Source organism: Mytilus galloprovincialis, chromosome 9 (assembly GCF_965363235.1).
Source record: "Mytilus galloprovincialis chromosome 9, xbMytGall1.hap1.1, whole genome shotgun sequence".
NCBI classification, from domain to species: Eukaryota; Metazoa; Mollusca; class Bivalvia; order Mytilida; family Mytilidae; genus Mytilus; species Mytilus galloprovincialis.
In genome coordinates, this window is record NC_134846.1 from 40,051,489 (window position 1) to 40,065,219 (window position 13,731).

Genomic DNA, 13,731 nt, shown 5'->3' on the forward strand with positions numbered 1-13,731 from the left:
AAAGCGACAGATAATCATGACATAAAAAAAAAAACTCTCATCTTTTCGACTTTTTTCGAACAAATTGACACATAAAATGAATTATATAGTATTGTGGAATTTTTAACTTGTGTTCAATTCATTGGTTACATCTTTTACTAGGATAACAATCCTGTCAAGTATGAACTGGGTAAAATATTTCAGAAAAGAAGATGGAAATGTGAAAGTTTCCGTGCGTCAGGTGCAACAGCATACGAACAGCCAACATGCCTCGTCAGGGTGGAAGCTAAAAAGTCCACGAAAATTTGATTTAAAACCTTTATTCGTTCCAACAAAGTTATTGAGATTTTGTTGAGGATTTAACCATCTACGACAACAAGAATTTTTTTTTTAGAATTTACAGCTCTTCTATAAATATATGCAAAGCAAACTATTGATCAAATTGCGTGCTATGATTGTTTGGATGTTTGTAAACGACAGGTAAGTAGTCCGTTTACTATATACTAGAATTTGTTTGGACAATAAACATTAACTTCAATTCCTGTCAGTTTGGATTTGTCCAATCAAATCCCAGTATGTATTGAAACTCCGCCTACCTATTGTTTGAAAACATCCAAGCAAACATAGCAAGCAAGTCAATCAAAGTTTTTTTTTTTTGCATGCTTTTATAGAAGAGCTGTACTATCTATAATACTAAAATTACGAGGTCCAATTTGTCAGTCGTCATCGGGTAAAAACGACAAATCAAAGAATTCAACTCTATATATAACTAATATAGGACAATGGTATAGATTAAAAATTACACCACTCCAGACCCTTTTGTTTTCCACATAATTAATATTGCCAATAATTAACAAGTTCCGGGTCGAATCCGATACCGATACCAATAGTATATTCACCTGTTAGCTAATACCTTATCTGTACATTCCGCATTTGACAGGCGCACCACCAAACGGTGTATTTAGGATTTTGCTATATACACGGGTCATAATCAAAGGGCTGTCACTACTAAATTCCGCATTTGACAGGCGCACTACCAAACGGTGTATTTAGGATTTTGCTATATACACGGGTCATAATCAAAGGGCTGACACTACTAAATTCAATCATTGTCAAATTGTTCCCTATTGTAGTTTTATTCAGCAATCAGCAAGACTTTCTAAGATAACTAATATAGGACAGTGCTGTTGATTAAAAAAATACTCCATTCCTGGATAGCCAGGACCTTTTGTTTTCCAAATAATTAATATTACCAATAATTGATAAGTTCCAGGTCGACGGGTTCAAACAGAAAGATTTGAAAGCAGAGAAAACTGTATATCTTATAATCGACATGACTTTATCAGATGACAATACCAATTACTAAAATAAGGCTTAATTCAGTCACGGACCCGCGATATCACGGGTATGTACTTGTACAATGCAAAGAAGCGTTTAAGTCTTTCGCCAAAAAATACTATCAATTTCTTTTTGTCCTATGTAAACTTCCGTACCATTTCCTTCCATTCATGATCATCAAATTGAACTGTAAAATATTTCTTCGTACCTTCTTAATTCCTTTATAAGTCTTATGTAAACATAATTATGAAAATAACTGTTGTGAGCACAAGATTCACTGCACACTTTTAAAGTTCTGCTTCATCAAACATTAAAATGTGAACTTAAGTTTTGAGACTTTTTTAATCGACACGATTGGGATTTTTGTATATGAGAACATGGTTTATCTATTAGTTGAAAATGCAGCTTTGAACTAGCTTTCAGTACCTGCGAGCATTCGTTGTTCAATAATGTGTGTCTTTGTGTTATTATTTTATGTGATAAATTGTTGTGTTGGTACACCACTGTAACAATGAAGGAGGAAATGAGGAGGGTTGGTTGGGTGGAAGTAGGGAGGGGTATGCGGAACGCTAACAAACATGTCTATGCGGCATGGGCTTTGATCATTGTTGAAGCATCAATGTAAGGGGCATTTAATATCTTAATAAAACTATTCTTATTTTAGATGGTATAGATTGTTATCTTATATTGGACGAAAGATGTTGCCCTTTTATGTAATTATGTAATACAAGTTACGATCATTTGAAAACACATATTTAACAGCCAAATGGATGCACAAGAGCTAAAATAGGAGTCATAGATCCTATTGACAACAATTATCTGCCCAATTTTATTGATTTTGTAACATTTGTTTCAAATATGACCAACTTCTTATCCAAAATCACCAGCACCGTATCAGGACCCACCAGCACAATGACAGGACCCACCAGCACAGTATCAGGACATGAATAAATTGAGAAAATGCTAAATTTTAATAAATTGCAATGTTTTTTCACAAAATAGTTTTGTCGTGTGGATTGCGGTATATAAAGCGGACTCTATGAGCATTTTTGTTTTATTTTTTCAGTTCTAGATTTTCTGAAAATGAGCATTTTTGTGTTACGCTTACTGAAACAGTTTAGAGGGTCAACTTTTTAATGGTTTATATATGAACCCATAAGAAACAAAATTGAAAAATCTCAACTGTTTTCTTCCATTTTTTATGAGTGAAAACGTCAAAAATCATCATTTTCGTCTTTGTTTACATTTTTTCATTGATCACCAGCAGCCGTCAGGACCGAATCACCAGCACAGAACGTTCTCTCGCAGGACAACCATACCCACCGTGTGAATGATTAATTCAATTTCCAAAGTTCCATGAAATTTTGTTGCGTATTTCAGAGGTGTTTTGTTGACACGAACAACAATGACAGACGGACTGATTGAAAGACCGGTTAACTGATGCATGGACGGGCCGACCTAACACATTGTTTCATACGCAAGTTTGTTGCGAGATGTAAAAAAAACCATCAAACCATAAACACTCACAGATAAAGACAAAAGAGCAATATATTACAGCATAATAATAGTCATTACCTTACCTCCTATACATTTCTAGGAATGTGATTGGTTAAAAGGTATTGGTGTGTAAACGGGGGCGATTAACCTCAATTAAACGAGACCAGTTTACATATCAATAACCTTAACATTTAATTCTTATAATACTTTATCAAATCATTTGCAATTTGAAATTAATATTTTCAATGAACATTGGATATTATAAACCATCAATTGAAATTTTGCGAATAAGGAGTGAGCCGTCATATTTACTTTCTGACATCAATTAATGTTCGAAAAATGCAAAAAAATCTAAAATAAATTAACAAATCTCTCACATACTTCATTTTGATGAAATATTATTTAAATTTGAATCGGATGAAACGGAATAATCTTCATCTTGAGAGATTTCATTCGTATGACTTAATTTGTTTCCCTGAAGATAACTTGCCAAGCTCACTCATGATTTTTCACGGAATTTTGTTTCTTTTTAAATTGATAATTTTCCCCAGCTTTAATGCTTAAATTGGTGTATTTTCATTATTCATTTGAATAGTATAACAATTAGTTTTTTTGTTTTTCTCTTTTTTAATCTCAATTTGTATCGCGCATGAATAGATCACAATGAAGGTTAAGGAAATAATTTCGGCATCATGTTTTATCGAAGGGTTAACCAAGGGTAAAATGCTAACGGACCAATCCAATTCAAGTATTGGTATATACAAATCATGTAAGAAATATATAAATATAAGAAAAATATTTGAGATAATATTCAACTAAACACTAATGATTGTACTTCACTAAATGAAGCTGATTAGTGTTCGTTGTGTATGACTTTAAATGTGAATATCACTTTGGTATGTTTCGCCTCTCATTTGCTGAGTACCATATATGTTCGTTAATTGGGTATGTATAAATAAGGCCGTTGTGCTTTCTCCTTTGAATTATTGCCATGCTATCACACAGGACCTTCTATAGCCAACTATATAGTAGGGGTATTGGTATTTGTCAAAGGACAAGGGCGCTATATATTTCGTTTCGATGCTAAATAGTCGACGATACTCATTGTTTTATTACTTATGGGACATTAGACATACATGATTTATTTCACATGTGTGTGTAACGCCCCTTTCAATGATTTGATGGCATTTGTCTAATATGGTTTTCTTATAACATGTATAATCAGCACAGATAATATGCATCCTCATTTTTCGAATCAACAGATTTTTCAGTAACAGAAAGTACACAAAGCACATCATCAGGTAATTAGTTTTATATTATACAATTTATTTAGGTTTTACAAAATTGTGTTTTAACTTGAGATATAGCATATGCTTGAAAAGAACAAAACAAAAAAAAAAAAAACAAACAAAATGACGAACTCAATGCTTGTATCTTAGCTGAAAACATGCATACATGTAACTTTTAACAAACAAGGTTCTGTATTAAGATAGTAGTTCAAAAAAAAAGTTAGATCGACTGTTTATCAAAAAATTGTCTTGTCATTTAAAAAGAATAATGAAACAATTTGAAAATAATATCTGAGGGATATGTAATGAAAATAATATCTTAGGAAATAAATTTTACAAATCATAATACAGTTTAACAACTGACGACGACGACGGCGATGATGACAATGATCATGTAAGGACTCTCAATATTCCATCAAAAGTGCAAATATGTCATTCTATTTTTAGAAAATATCTTTTATTTTTTATTTTTAGAACACATTCAAAACTATCTATTTACATGCACGTTCTATTTGCTGTTAGTAGTAACAAATCAAATAAAACTCGTATTGGTATTTATGGTTTTGAATTTATATCTCGAATTCATTAGGGGAACACTTGTGAATGCAGAATTTATTAGATTTTTTTCCCTCTTTTTCCTTAGGAACAGGTAAACCAGGAGAATGTGTCACGAATATCTCTATCATTATTTCCTCTTTAACACCAGACTCAACAAACATAGGTTCTCAAAACATTTTCTCAATTAGTGACCACTATAACAATCAAATTGTATTCTAGTCCGAGTCCAAAATAAATTCATGTAGAAGTTGAACTTTGGTTTAACGTTTTCATCTCATGTTATAATTGTTACAAGTGTATATAGTCAGTTTACATGCACCAGTATAAAAGTATACCGTCATAAAAAATACCATCACATTGTGTGAGCTGTTTGATATCCTTTTTTGATTTACCTTTAGTAGGAACGTTCCAAACTTAATATGTGAACACCTAGAATGTATAACAACTAAAACAGTTGAAGAGCTAAACGACCAAAAATAACTAGCTAATATTAATATACAAACCATTTTATTTCTCTTTCATATTTTGAATCGCATTTGTTTACCTTAATATTCCTTAGTTTTCGAAAAGACCATAGTTTTGATGTAGTTTCGTCCTTGAGGGTATCAACACCCCAGTAGTCAGCTCTTCGGTGTTAACATAACTATCAATTATATGGTCATTTTAATAAAACAAAATGAATCATTCTACATACTAATGATTATTTTTTTCTTATTCTAGGCATAAATAACCTTAGCCGTATTTGAAATAAGTTTCTGTAATTTTGGATCATCAATGTTTTTTAACTTTGTACTTGTTTGGCTTTCTAACTATTTCGATCTGAGCGTCACTGATAAGTCTTATAAAGACGAAACGCGCGTCTGGCGTATTACAGTATAAGGCTGGTACGTTTGATAACTATAAGGATGTCGAAATGAACTATTGTATTGTGTTTTTTTTTTGTGTATTTCGTTGTCCTGAATGTTCTTGCATTTGTTTGTACTCTAGTCCTGTCATGTAATGTTGTCATTTAAGTATTATATTGAACATTACCATTAAAACGCCAGGCACAAACCCAGTTTCAACCCACCATTTGTTCTTAAAAATGTCCTGTACCAAGACAGGAAATGGCAGTTGTTATCTTATAGTTCGTCCCTGTGTGTGTTGCAATGTCTTTGTTTTTTGCACTTCAGTGTTTCTGTTGTTTCGATGTTTTCCTCTTATAGTAGATGCGTTCCCCTCTGTTTAAGTTTGTAACCAGGATTTGTTTCCTCGCAAACGAGTTGTGACTTTCGAACAGCGGTATACTACTATTGCCTTTATCTAATGTTGGATAACAAGTATTTCATTCATTTTCAAGACAAGACTAAATATAAGAAAAGATAGAATACATAGGTTTTTTTTTAAATGTTGGTCATTTAGGATATCATTGATTGTCGGTAATTTTGAATGCCACCGGAAATTCAGGTTATATTGGATAATGCAAACTCAACTACGGTCGAATCAATGAGCAAAGAACTTGTCACCATTTTTACAAAAAGCTTCAGATTTAACGTCCTTTTTTTCTGTCCCAACATAACTGCGATTTTATACATCCCGAACAGTCAAACGAATTGTCGACGATGACCATCGTTTCACTATAATTCTCGGCGCAGTCAATCATTGTGGTGCAAACATTTGCCCCAGGTTTCTAAATGATATTCCGAATGACTGCCAAGTGTGTATAAGAACCGCGTATAAGTGCGTTATGACCAAAAAGAACAACAAATTCTGTCCAAATTCATCTAAGGTGAACCGTTATGTAAAGAAGTTGAAACCTGAGTTTTTGTATTTATAACATTTACATCTATTTATTGAGGAACGAATGAGAAAGGGTTGTTATAATCAAGCCAGTACCGACATTCTTACCACTGTACTGATGATGCCAACAACTAAAAAACTAGTATAACGTTATTTAGAATCTAAATAAACATGTATAGGAAAAAGATATATTCCTTTTTATTTCTTTTTATTTCAATCAAAAAATTTCTTGGTGAATGTTATAATGATTTAAATAAACCAAATATATTAAAAAGCCATTTATGAATAGATATTCAACTCATGACGCAAATTCGTAAATTAATGAATTGTTTGGTAATTCAATTTGATAATTTGCTATATTAACATTCTTGAAATAGTTATTTTATGATTATTTTAAATGATTCAGGAACCAAGTTGCGTATTTTGTCAGATTGGTTCAATTTATCTGAAAAGCATGAAATAACCACAAGTTTTTCCCGTGTGAAGTGTGAACGACAAAACGGGTATATTTATTTTACGTTAATTAGTTTATCATAACCGATCGCGAGTTAGGCCATATCAACTTATTTTTGGGGGATTTTAAAGTTGAAAGTTAAGTGAGAACAATTTTAGTTAATAAATGATACTATGACCTAATATTTAAAAAAGAAAATCAACTTGAACATGTTGAAGTCATACAGGCATTTCAAAATTGAAGCACAATGAAGCATAATTACTTTTTTCCATACTTGAAAATGTATAAGGGCAAATACATGTAACATGCATTCATCATGACAATACTTTCCCATACTAAGTAAATGACATGTTCAGTTGTCTTGCTGTTAGCTTAGGTTTGTTAACTATTTTTCAGCTATTATCCCTGTGATGATCGGATCTACATTGGTTTCCATTACAGTTGCATCATTAGTGATCATCGTAATTGTTTGCAACAGAAAAAAGAGAGCTAAGGATTTGAAACCCTGTCACACTCAGCAGAATACAACTTCAACAGAGAGGATCAATTCGTCTGACTATAACTTAGTTAACTATAATAAAATGACAGATATAAGCATTATTAACATTGACAAAACTTTTATTAAACAGGATCAAAACATTTGCCCCAAATACGAATCATTAACAACCAATCGAAGCTCAGTTGAACATATCTATGAATCAGACTCATTCCATACCAATCAATACGAATCATTAACAAGACAACGTGAATCCGATCAAAAAACCTACGAATCTCTACAACATACAGTTCCTCAAGACATTCACACTTCAAAAAAAGAGCACCAAAATAGTTGCAACAAATACGAATCATTATCAACCAACAGACATTCAGACACACATATTTATGAATCAGACTTAATACACACAAATCAATATGAATCATTAACAACACAACAGGAATCGGATAAACATACTTATGAATCTACAGAACATGTGTTACCAGTATCGATGGAACAGGAGCTATCTCAATATCAGTCGCTTTCTAACCCTCGAGAATCAGACAAACATGTGTATGCGTCAACCCATACCAATCAATTTGAATCATTAACAAAACAACAGGAATCGGATAAACATACTTATGAAACTACAGAAGCTGCACAAGCACAAGACGTAAAAACTTCAATTGGACTGAACCAAATAATTTGCAACAAATGCGAATGATTATCAACCAATCGAACCGAAGTTGATCCTATTGACTCTTTCAAAACCAATCAATATGAGGCATAAACAGAACAAAGGGAATTTTATGAGCATACCTATTAACCTCCAAAACAAACATTGACTGAATGTCAATATCAATCTCTGTCAAACCCGATAGAATCCAATAAACATGTGGATTCGTCAACAGAGTCTCCACAATAATGTGTACACAAAAAAATGGAATTGGTTGTAAAATATATATTTGTGTGTGCTTATTGAAGCTTAGTGGGTATTTCCAAACACATCTTTATTTCAAAAACCCTTGAACTTTTTTGTTAAGATATTAGATTTGATATAATTGTTTTATCGTGAAAGATTAAGTATTCTTTTGTGTATCAAAAAACGATAATGATCATATATAATATTTTTGAGAAAACGTGCATGTATTGTAGTCTTACAACCTAATATCTCCTGTGTTTCTGAATTACATCTTTTGAATAATAAATCATAATCCAAGTGAACATTAACCTTGGCTGATTGTGTGCATCCTAAGCGTTAAATAACCACTGCAACACAAAATAATTTCATTTCATAACGTTTTAATTTTTTCCCATCTGAATAATTCATCTTATCATTCTAAATAAACATAAAATATTTGCATTTGACATCAATTGCTGACTAATATATTAAACAGTTTTATAAATAAAATACAAGTCCCTGTATTTATGCCAAGTAAACACAAACTAAACCTTTATTAATAATGCATGTGCTGTACATAATCATGAAAATTTAAATTAATTAATGGTATATACACTCCATATGGAAAAGATCTTGATTACAGGAGGGTTATACATACCAGAGAAAGAAGCACAACCGATTAATTATTTGATATCCAATATGTATACAATAAGAATAAGAATAAGAATATTTTATTTCCAATTAAGGGGCCCTATAAAGAGCTTTCATGACATTACATACAAGTACGTAAGATAAAACATAAATTAGAGACATGTACATGTGAAGAACAAAATATTTCTATATGAATATATGTATGCAATGCTTTTTTGAGAAGTCTTGAAAAAAAAATGTCGTATTGTTTTTTTTTTAAATTGTGCAACATTTTCTTTACTGTTTTCATACATTTATATTACAGTATATATCATACAAATGATTCGTATAATCTCTATTCTGTATTCTTTATTTGCATTCATAATATAGTGTTTGATATTGTTGATATGAGTTTAATTTGACATTAACTGGAACTTTTGCACTAATAAAGATGTATAAATGAATGTCCAGTCTAGCTCATCATTTCTATCAGCACCATTTGTCCACAAGGATTGTTTTTCCTTTAGGGAATCAAAGTATTCTAAAACATGACCTTTCTTATTGTACTTTAAATGGTGAGTGAACTGAACTGTGTGAAACTGCTTATGTTTATTTAGTTAATCTTTTCTTATAATTGAAATATAATAAAGTAACCTTTTGATTGAAGTGAGAACTAGAAGGGTCATACCTTATTTCAAGTAAACGTGTAAATTATACCGACCACACGCGTACGGTCGGACAATACGCGTGTGGTCGGACGGTCGTGACCATACGGATACTCATGTGGTTCGGTATTTATGTATGCTTCTCGTGGTAGGGTAAGGTTTTGTATGATTGGGTTTTGGGGTTTTGACAATCAATTTGCTCTTTGTGATATTCTACAAACATACATTGCACAATAGTTACTAAATTTGATGCATTTCCCTTCATCTGATACATATTCGAGTTCAATTCCATATGTGAAAAAAAAAAAAAACAATATCTGCATGTTTACATACATTTCTTAATTATCCAATCATATACATTCCATACGCTAAAAATGAAAATCACTCTTTCTAAGTTTCATGCGTGTGAGGTGCTTTCCTGAGTTAACCTTCATCAGAAAAGCTAAAAGCGGAATATGTGAAGAACCAATACACTTGAAGAGCTATATTACCAAAAAACCCTAAAAATATCCAAATCCATATAAAGTGAACTTTGTCTGAGGGCATTACCAAATTGGAAATACCGGTATTACTTGTTACATTGTACATATTTTGAAAAACATTCTAATATTACGTGCTTCATTCGATTGTTGAATAATCTCATGCTCTTAATCCAATAAAAAATGTTTGCACATGCGTATATTGACTACTGCAGAATAATCAATTTTATTAAATTGGCATGCATTTTATTTATTTGATTAACTTTGAACACTTCCAACCTCTTACAAGATGCACATGTTGTAACAAATTCATTTATTATGACTGTAACGTGTTAGAATTCTAAATTGACATATTTGACCTTTTAATTACCTTAATTGTCCTAATCAGAATCGAAATAATTAATGCAAGCTATAGTTTATTGTAGTTTTAACTCACTATAGCACGGTCAAAAATAATCACGAATATAATGTCTACTCATTTTAAAACTACAATAAAGTATAGCTTGCATCAATTAAACATTATTTTACAGTTTTCAACAATATTTTTAAGTTCAGTAAATGAAACTTCTTAAAAGGTATTATGTTTTTATTGTTTTCTAAATAAAGGATATTTCTTTTGTTCATCTCTTCCTGTTGATTGTAGACTTGTGAAACTAAAATTTGTAAAACATTAGTTCGTTCCTGAGAAAATAATGATATTCATGTCATTTTTTCCTGGTTATTAAGTTCATCTAGTAAATACACTCCATTACAAAATGTGCACCATTTTCTTGTTCTTTTGAAGGATAATATATTTTATATAAGTTTTCTGAAAATAAGAGAAAAAAATAACAAAAATGCGAAACTCCGAAGAAAATTCGAAACGCAAAGTCCCTAAGTAAATTGCAAGAATCAAAAGAACAGAACCAAACACACGCCTAACATTTCATTAATTTTAAGTACACTGCTACCTGTTTTACATAGCAGTCTCTAGTGCAGAAACTTAATCTCACACAATGCAATTGTATAATCTATATTTTCCGAACTTCTTGGGTGTAGTTTGTCTCTCGGGTAAAAGTTATAGGTAGCCGTTCTTCTTATCATGTTTATATTTATTTACTTTTTAGGCTATCTTATAAAGTAAAACAATATTGTTCGAATTAACGAAATACTTGGTAAATTATTAAAGATATCTCATTCAGTTTATATTTTATTTAGCTTAAAAGATATCTTCAAATTGTTTATCTTAAAAGATAGTTTGTAAATCATGAAGATTTCTTATATTTATATATTATTTTAAATATAAGTTATAAGATACATGGCTTGCCATAAAACACACTACAATACTATTAGATGAATGATAGAAGTATAGTACTCTAAACTAATAAGAGTTTATAAATAGCTATCTTTATCTTTTCCATAAATCTTTAAAAAAAAATAATAATAATAAAGACACGAATAAGGTTGATCAAACATTTAATGTTTACAGAGTGTTTCCTTTAGTTTAATGACAATTAGATTTATTTAGTAAATGTTTTTTGTTGCAAATTATATATTTCAAACCCAAAGAAAGAAACTAGGCATTTAACTATGAAGTTTTTATGAAATGACAGTTGTCTTCACAACATATTTAAATTGTATCAAAGGAATTTATGAAACTGCTGTCAGCTTTATATTCATACCTATCTACTCAGATAACATTCTTTGATAACCTAATACTAGTTATATACACCCATAATGCTAATAGACATAAAAGAGAGGCGAACGATACCAAAGGTTCATACTCATAAGTTGAAAAATAAGTGACAGCGTCATGGCTAGAAATGAGAAATACCAACAGACAAACAATATTACACAGAAAACAGCATAAACAAACTTAAGGATGAGCAACATGAAACCACTACAACTGAGGATAATCTCAGATGCTCCAGAAAGGTAAGCGGATCCTGCTCCATATGTGATGTCATGTTGCTCTCATTTAGAACTAACCCATAATACGTCTAAATCGGTAGGTCACATTCTGGAAAAGTTGGTGAAATTGTAGATACGACATTATGCCAGATTTAAGTCTGAAACGGTCATTTTGGTCTGATCAAGTCTTAATCGACTTAACTTACCGCTAGGAAAAAACGTTAAGACCTGTTTAGACACTCAGACTGTGTTCAGATATACCGTGTTCAGTCAGATCAGTCGTGTCAAAATAAACAAGACAGATTCTTCTAACAGTCAAATAAGATTTCATTATATCACGTTCAGATAAAGTAAGACCAAAGTCTAGTTGCTTTATGATCGTGTTCAGTCGTGTTAAGCTTTTAAATATTTTGAATCAAACGGGCGGCACTTTATCTGTTTTTTTTTATTAGGGGTTACTCCCCCTTTATGAATAAAATTTCTATAGCTTGAATGATATTCTTTTAAAATGTGACTGTATATCTATTTCATTAAATAAAGTATGCAAACTTTAAAAACAATTCAATTGTTTTGAAAGAATCTTTAACATTAAATTGGTTATATAAGAAAAGATTAATTGTTGTAACCGGAAAATGAGTCATAAAAACTTTGCCAGTCGTGCTTTTGGACATAGAGTAGTCCTGTATGTATTCATTCCGCCTCTAAGGATATAATGATCAGTAATACATCTCAAAGATGTGCTTAAACATTTTTTGTTTCTAATGTACAGTAATAGTTCTTATATTTATTTGGTCAAGAAACGTATATTTTAAGTATATAATTTACTTTATATTTTAAAATCTTATACAGATGACAGATGCTTGGTGAAAGTTATTTACATTTTAATAAACGAATTATCTAAGCACTCAACCGAAACGGCTTGTCATAAACTAACTAAATAATGACCCATGCATCTGAGGACGTTAAATGAATGAAGTTCCATGTTTTATCTTTTATATAAGGTTAAACAGGCTTAAATTATTACATTCACAAATAAAACATTATTCTTTTTTAATAAATGCTACATCAATACAAGCATATTTAAAAAAAAATAGTTTACAGTTTATATTGACCATTATATACATATAAAGACAGATGTCAAAACTCTCTTGACCTTTTTTTTGAACGTATTCTTTTTTAGCACGAACATATACAGGAGTAAATCATATTATAGAAAAATATCAAATAAGGTTAGTTAAGAAACGATTGATAAAATCTAATGTAAGACATCTATGAAATGGATATTCCATAACGGTCAACCAACTCGTTCTTTTAGTTAATCATAATTTTGTCAAATTAAAAGATTTTTCTTCTTTTTATTCTCTTTTTGTTCTCAATCCCTTTTTAGTTATAAATAGGGTCATATGAAACGAGTTACTGGTATGATAACCGTAAGGAAATTATAGAACCAATACATGGATATGTACTAAACTAGGTCCTCTGTGCACGATTTTTACATATATTATGAATAAATGAAATACAAATATTGTAAAGAGAATTATCGACAGCAAATATTTCTTTCAAAATCACAAATATTTACCTGCTACATACATCTGGGTTTTGGGTATACATTAGCTGATCGTTCCTTATTGATAGACAAGTCAAATAAAATCATGGATGACATTTTAAATAAGCGAGACGATAGGGCGAAATAAATTTTCCTTTTTATCTTAAGCATGCGTTTTTTTTTTATGTTAATTAAACTTTGTCGTAAGTGTTAATTCAAATAATCTAATTTCGTGTAGTACATTGTTTTGT